Genomic DNA, 7,500 nt, shown 5'->3' with positions numbered 1-7,500 from the left:
AATACGTGAGAATGGATTGTTGAACTGAGGGGATTGTTTAAAATTAACGTACATGGATTTTCCTTTACCCCTGCCCCTATCACTCTCTGTTATTTGATCAAAACTATTTTTAAGCTATCGGGAGTTGAAATCAAGGAAATGTTCTTTCTTACTATTTTTAGTAAAGCAGAGGAATTGTTTCTATTTTTTGTTTGAATTAGTTTATTTTTTTTTGTTTTGTTTTGTTTTTGTTTTTGTTTTGTGTTTCATTAGCTACCGACACTGGCCAGATGCCCAGTGGGGTTGTGTTTGCAGTGGAGGAATGTACCTGTCCCCAGTCTACTGATGCTTATGTTCAGAGCAGGAGACGTTGCTTTCTAACTGATTGTATTTGTTTTTTTGTCGCTGTTGTTATTGTAATTATTATTTTAATTTTTTTCTTCATAAAAAGGTCTTCTGTACTGTGTCTGAATCGTTGCTGTATTTGGCCTTGTTCCAGGAATTCAGCTTTTCTTTCTCTTCAGTTTCACACTGCTTTTAATCTGGAAGAGAGAAACTGTCAAGCCAACTACATGAACAACAAGACACACACACACACACACACACACACACACACAGAGAGGCAGTCAGAGGAATGAATTAAAACTACTGTTGCGAAAACCTGCCACTGTAAGACAAGCATGCCTGCTTCAGTGTCGCACAGTGGCAGATGGTCGACTCTCCCTACCTCTGAAGGAGTTAGTTAGCAATCCCAACGGAATGTGTGGGTCCGATCAAGAATCCTCCCAAAGGATCATTGGAACTTCCGACACAAACCCACTGCACACACACACACATGCATACACACATACACAGAGAAACACACACACACACACACACACACACACACACACACGCATACACACACACACCAAAGTGCTAAGAGGACCATGTGGGGACACAAAATGAAATGTATGTTGTGATCAAATACAGGCCTTGTGTATTATATTCCAGTTATATACCGTTATTACACGCAAACTTTTCTAATGCTGTATGTCGCTTACTGCAAATCATTGGGCAACTCTTCTGGTTTATTTCTCCTTTATAATCTGGTAAATTGCTAAGATGTACTGTATATGCACAGACAGAGTGAGAAACAGCTCTGCGTGTAGACTGGCTCTGTGTCTAGTCCCAAGGACAACTGTTTAAGTATAGTTATCGTAGCGAAATACTGTAATACTGGCATCTACATCAGTGTGTTCATGTACTATGCTCACCATCCATCAAAGGACACATAACCTCTAATAAATATATATATTAAAAAATACTCTGGCTCCTGGGTTTGTAAGGAGCACTATTACTTCACGGACAAAGCCTACAGAAGGAATCATATAGCACCATATCACACTGTGACTCCTCTAACTTATAGCCATCCCCGTAACCTCATAGCGTCATATCCAATCGTAGTTCCTGAATGCACTGCCATTATAAATGCATTTGCTTTCATAATGTGTCATGTGTTTGAGTTAGCAAGAGCTGGCTCAGATCATGTTCATGAGAGTCTTTAACCTGTCTCCTGTGTTTTATTTTGGCCACTCTTAAGTAAACTGTGGAACTCGCAGAGATTTACTTAACACTATAACACTACATGACTGTGGCCTTGTTACATGGTTTAACAGCACATTGATACACTAAACCTGTATTGACCCCAGCTTCCCTGCTGGTGGGAACGGCAGCGCATGGGCACTGTAACACTGTTGCACAAAAATGGACATGTTGCATAGTGTGCGGTAAAGGTGCGGGCACTTAGTGGGCAGAGCTAGGCCGAAGTTACTAAGTGAAAGGTTTGGTTAAAGCCGACCAATAGAAAAAGTTTCGTTTTTAACCTGCCTAGGTGAAATGCCTGTCAAACTAGGCCCCCTAGTCCCATTCGTTCCACATGTCAATCGCAATAGTAAGTATAAGCACCGTTTTCACATTCATTGATGACTGTGTTTATTATATGGCTTGTCAGAATGTTGCAAAAAGCTCCATTGATTTGAATGGGCCACCTCCGCTATGCATTTGTTTTCCGATACTGACCGGACTATACATTATCCCTTACGTATGTTCCTGTGCTGTTGAAGTGTTTGAGTCCTTTAGCTCACAGGATGTCACAAATTATTCTGATAACGACAGTTATTTTACTTCCTACTACCTTCAGGGAATGTCTGACATAATAAATATTGTGACATAATAAATATTCTGAGGACAATCTTTCATCAAATCTGTTGGTGCAGCATTATCAGTATTCATATATTTCATGACTCAGCATAAATATCACATTCACAGTCTGTTGCAATCTGCTGGTTCGTAATAAGACACAGATAGACAAAGAAGAAAGATGGAGCCAGTAAGCTAGGTAATCATAAATCAGACCCTTCAGAGTGAGTCACAACGCTGTCCACATTCTCATATTTCTGATGGTGTCCAGAGCTTTGGATCTGCCATCTGCGGCTAGCTCCCTTCCTGTCCTGTAACTAAAGCCCAGCACTGTTTCGTTTTGTTTTCCATCGGAGTGGAAGTGTGTATGACTGTGACACAACACGTGTTGCCCCCCCCCCCCCCGTCCCCCCAACCCCCCTTTCGTGTCTAGTGTGATGTATGGTCCATATGCGGGGCATCGCCTTCACTTGTGATAGTTATTGCCTGTTCAGGTGCATTCATCTTTCATCCTGAGCCCCAAATGCTAATCAGACCTTTTCAGACGTAATGAGAGATGAAGTCTCGTCCCGTCAAACAGCTCCAGCTTCCGCTTCGCCGGAGTCTCAACCTGAGCACTGACGCCCGCGCCAAATATCATCCAGACAAATTGCCTCATTACTTTCTTCATCCACACGTTTTGGTGCTGCCCTGGCAGCTGTGTCATGGTTCTTATGCCATTCAGGGCCGGGAGGGAGGGAGATTATTTGTGAAATTCTTGGCGTTTGCCGGTGGCAGCGGCGGACATTTTTCCACATCATTTTCTCTCCCTCTTGTCAGGAGATCTGCTTGCCTAAGTACTAGCGTGGCATTTTCCCCCTGTTGGTTATTAATCTCATTTCCTGTTGGCCTCGGAAGAAACGTGGCCTCCAAACGCAGCCGTCATTGGGAAGGTTCAGTAAGCAGAGGCTTAGAGGCAAGTACAACACTAGCAGGGCTAGTGACGAGATGTCAAGAAGAGAAATGTAAACAGGATGAAAGAAAAATGACCTGATCCTGGGTCTTTGTGTGTGTGTGTGTGTGTGTGTGTGTGTGTGTGTGTGTGTGTGTGTGTGTGTGTGTGTGTGTGTGTGTGTGCGTGTGTGTGTGTGTGTGTGCGTGTGAGCGTAATTGTTAGTGTTAGTATGAAAGAGAGAGAAATAGACTTTCTCTCGAATTTTGTGCTTAAATGTCTTGGAGTATAACTGTGTGTAAGTGTCTGTGCGTGCGTGCGTGCGTGTGTGTGTGCGTGTGCGTGTGTATTGGTCTGATGTGATATTGATGTTTTCCTGTTCTGATTGGTTGTTGCATGGTGGTTCTTGTGTGAGCATAGCTCATATGGGGGACTGAACCAAAAATATTGCTATTCTACTGACTGACTGAGACATGAACAAAGTGTAGCATTATTTTGTATCCGTAACTCATACCATTGGATGTGTACTCTGTCTGTCTCACTGCGACCTGAACAGTTAGCATGTTAGCCCCTCCCCTCTTTCCTGCTATCACCCTTTGTCCTCTGTTATCACCCCCCTCCCCCATAGGTGAACCCCTCCACCTCACTGTCTCCCCTTCCTGCCATCACCTATAGGGTGTGGTCACCCCTCCCCTCCTGTATTGTACCTGACTGAATGGTATAAATGCCAACATAGTCTACAATCAGTTAGGCCATTCTCTGAGCACCAGATTAGAGGGGTCTCCACGCTGAAATAAACTCAAGAGATCATGACTGCATCTTCCGGTCCGTTCTTCAAGTTTGGCGCTGCTCATTTCGATTCTAACAGATGTGGATGTATACATGTATATATGCCCATAGCAGGGTGGGCCAATCCCTCGCTCAGTGGATTTACTGGATTACTGAAACATTGAGAACAAGTGGATACCAAATCTGGTGGAAACTCGCTATCGATGGCCTATGCTCTACTATGTGAGAAGGCGAACAACAACAACAACATATATGCCCATGTATATATTTGTGTTTTCCACCCAGTCTGCCTATACTGTTGTTTTGTCATATGGGATGGTCCACCGGAGTTCAGGTTGTTGCCAGACAAAACCGTCTATCCCAGAATCCCCCCCACCCCACCCCCGCCCCTCTCAGGGCAGCTAAGACTCCCTTTATTGGAAATTCCTCAGAGTGTGCTGAGACAGCCTGGAGTCTAGACAGAGAGGGAGACGATAACGTTGCCACATCAGGTCCAAGTTCTTTATTTGGCTCCAAATGAACTTCTAAGCTCGCTCTATCACCGGAGGCTGCAAACACACTTTGAAATATCTAATAACTCATATCAAATTACAGTATAAAATCATGATATAATCACACACACACACACATAGCAGTATTCACATTCAGGTACATAAAATATACATCAAATCTTTATATACACTATCTAGGACACAACACACACACACACCTGTTCACACATATAGGCACACACACACACACACACACACACACACACACACACACACACACACACACACACACACACACATACACACACTCTCTCTCTCACACACATAGAAGCACTTTCTTACTCACACTGGCACACCCACACTCTCTCTCTCACACACACACTTTATCTCTCTCACACACACACACACACACACACACACACACACACACACAATCACAAAATCAGAGAGGAGAGAGTATAATGGCAGGCATCATGCCATGCTTTTGAACAGCTGGGAACAGAGGCCAGGTATCTTCTCCTGGATTGGGGTGGAAGAAAGGAGATCAGAGGTTCTGTCCAAAGAGGGAGAGGAGATTGGATTCCGTCACTTTGAAGAATGTGATGGAGGCAGAATGAAGGGAGCTGATGAGCTGATGAAGTCAGGGACCCACACGTAACGCCAGCAAATATGTATCTCTCTAGAATGATCTCTCTGCCTGACATTCTCTCTCTCTCTCTCTCTCTCTCTCTCTCTCTCTCTCTCTCTCCTTTTTACTCTTTGAAAGACACACACACTACAGTGAACACTGATCCTATCTTGCACATTCTTTATCATTCATTCTTCTCTCCCTCTCTCTCTCCCTCTCTCTCTGTATTTCTCGCCCTCAGTCTTTCACAAGAACACATGCTAACACAGGGAATATGAAAAGCTCCCCATCACAAAGGTAAGGCCTGCACTTACTCATATACAGGCTCTCTCTCTTTCTCTCTCTCTCTCTCTCTCTTTCTTTCTCTCTCAGGCTGAAAGATCAGAACAAAGAGCAAAGGAGAGGGAGAGAATATCTGTCCTCTTCTCTCTCAGTTGTCCAGGAGGTTGAGGAAATGTCTGGTGGGTGTATCCACATGATGTCTGATGACGTGTGTGTGTGTGTGTGTGTGTGTGTGTGTGTGTGTGTGTGTGTGTGTGTTAGCCTCTCTCACCCAACATGAGCTGGCCTATGCCTACACTCTTCTCTATGTGGATATATGTACACCAATGCGACACACAGGTACCTCTTTCACACACACACACACACTCTCTCTCTCTCTCTCTCTCTCTCTCTCTCTCTCTCTCTCTCTCTCTCTCTCTCTCTCTCACATACAGATGTATGACAGATAGACATGTAGACAGACATGGTGAAGGACAGACAGCTTCAATAATAGACGGTGTAAATGGTGAGTGGGCTGTTGGATGCATTGATGGATTGATTGATTGATTGACTGATTGATTGATTGATATACCATCTTATTCAGATGATGTATCTTTATTCAGATGCATGTATGCATTCTTCTGTGTGCTTCTGATTCTCTCTTCCCCTCCCCTTTACTACCCCCACCCCCCACCCCCCCACCCCACCCTAACAGATGGGTCCCCCCTGCGCAATGTTCCTTCCTATTAAAAGGGAGTTTTTCCTTGCACCGTTACCTCACCTTAGTGCTTGGGCTCAGGGCTCAGGTTCTAAGCTCTGTAAAGCGCATTGAGACCATTTCAATTGTTATTGCCGCTATATAAACAAAATTAATTTGATTGATTGATTGATTGATTAAATAATTTAGAGCCTGCCTGTATCATGCAGAATTAAGCCATCTCCTAGAGAGGGAAAGATACGTAGGGCAGTGTGTTGATGAACACTGGCAAGAGAAACAGGATGAGTTGTTATGAGTTGTTATGTAGGAACATTCTGGCCTAGGAAGCAACCCCACATGCTGTGTGTGAGTATGTGTCTGTGTGTGTGTGTGTGTGTGTGTGCATGTGCGTGCGTGTGTGTGTGCGTGTCTGTGTGTGATAAGCAATTTATGCCCAACACTAGGATGTTTTTTCGACCAGAAAACACTTCCCGCAAGACAACAACATTCCGAAACATTTCCTACTCTCTGAGCCCAGTCCCTTGTGGAGCAGGGTCGGATCGGGTCGATTCGGGACAAGCCGCTCCGAGGTCCGGACATCCCAGAGCTCCCGTCAGCACATTTGCTGTCCTGATTACTCGCTGGCATTTCCTATGGGCAGCGGCTGCTTGTTCAGGTTGGCACGGGCATCAGGAAAGCCTGTGTGTGTGTGTGTGTGTGTGTGTGTGTGTGTGTGTGTGTGTGTGTGTGTGTAGGGGGTTGGAGGTGGAGAGGAGGAATAAACACATTATACACAAGCAGACTCTGCTGAGGATGAGATTCAGTAGAAGGAGGAAAATTACTTTCACTTCTCTCTCACATCTCTGTCTCCCCATCTCTCTTTCTCTCTCACATCTCTCTCTGTCTCCCCATCTCTCTTTCTCTCTTCCCATCTCTCTGTCTCTCTGTGTATCCCAATCTCTCTTCATATTTATGTTCACACACTCCTATATGTACAGTACAGTAAAACACACGCACTGATAGGGGAGTACTCCTGTGCTACAGCCTGGAGAAGCTCTCAGACAGAAATGTCACAGCACTTCAGGCAGTTGCATTGTGGGAGAGATTTATGAGTGTGTCAGGCGGGAGAGAAGAAGAAAAGGGATGAAGAGAGAATGAGAGAGAGAAAGCATGGTGTGCATATATTTCATATCATACATACAGACAGACAGACACACAGACAGACACAGAGACAGACAGACAGACAGGCAGACAGGCAGGCAGGCAGGCAGACAGACAGACATATGGACATGGCGAGAAAGCCAATAGACTCTGAAGAACAACGGCAAATCAGATTTAGAAACATGTTTAAGCTGATAAGAAAGCATGACAAATTTGTGACTAAATTAAAATGGCAATCACATCGCTCCTGTCAAACACTGCAGGGGGGGGCAGGGGGGGGGGGTTGTCATCTCTAATGGGCCCGTTGTCATGGTGACTGCAATTCTTCTGGGCCTGTGTTTATGGACAGGCCCAGGTGGTGTTGTGACTGTCTGTCTGTCCA

The sequence above is a fragment of the Clupea harengus genome, chromosome 20 (assembly GCF_900700415.2).
Source record: "Clupea harengus chromosome 20, Ch_v2.0.2, whole genome shotgun sequence".
Lineage (NCBI taxonomy): Eukaryota > Metazoa > Chordata > Actinopteri > Clupeiformes > Clupeidae > Clupea > Clupea harengus.
The sequence above is the reverse complement of the archived record's forward strand: the minus strand, read 5'-3'. Positions refer to the sequence as shown.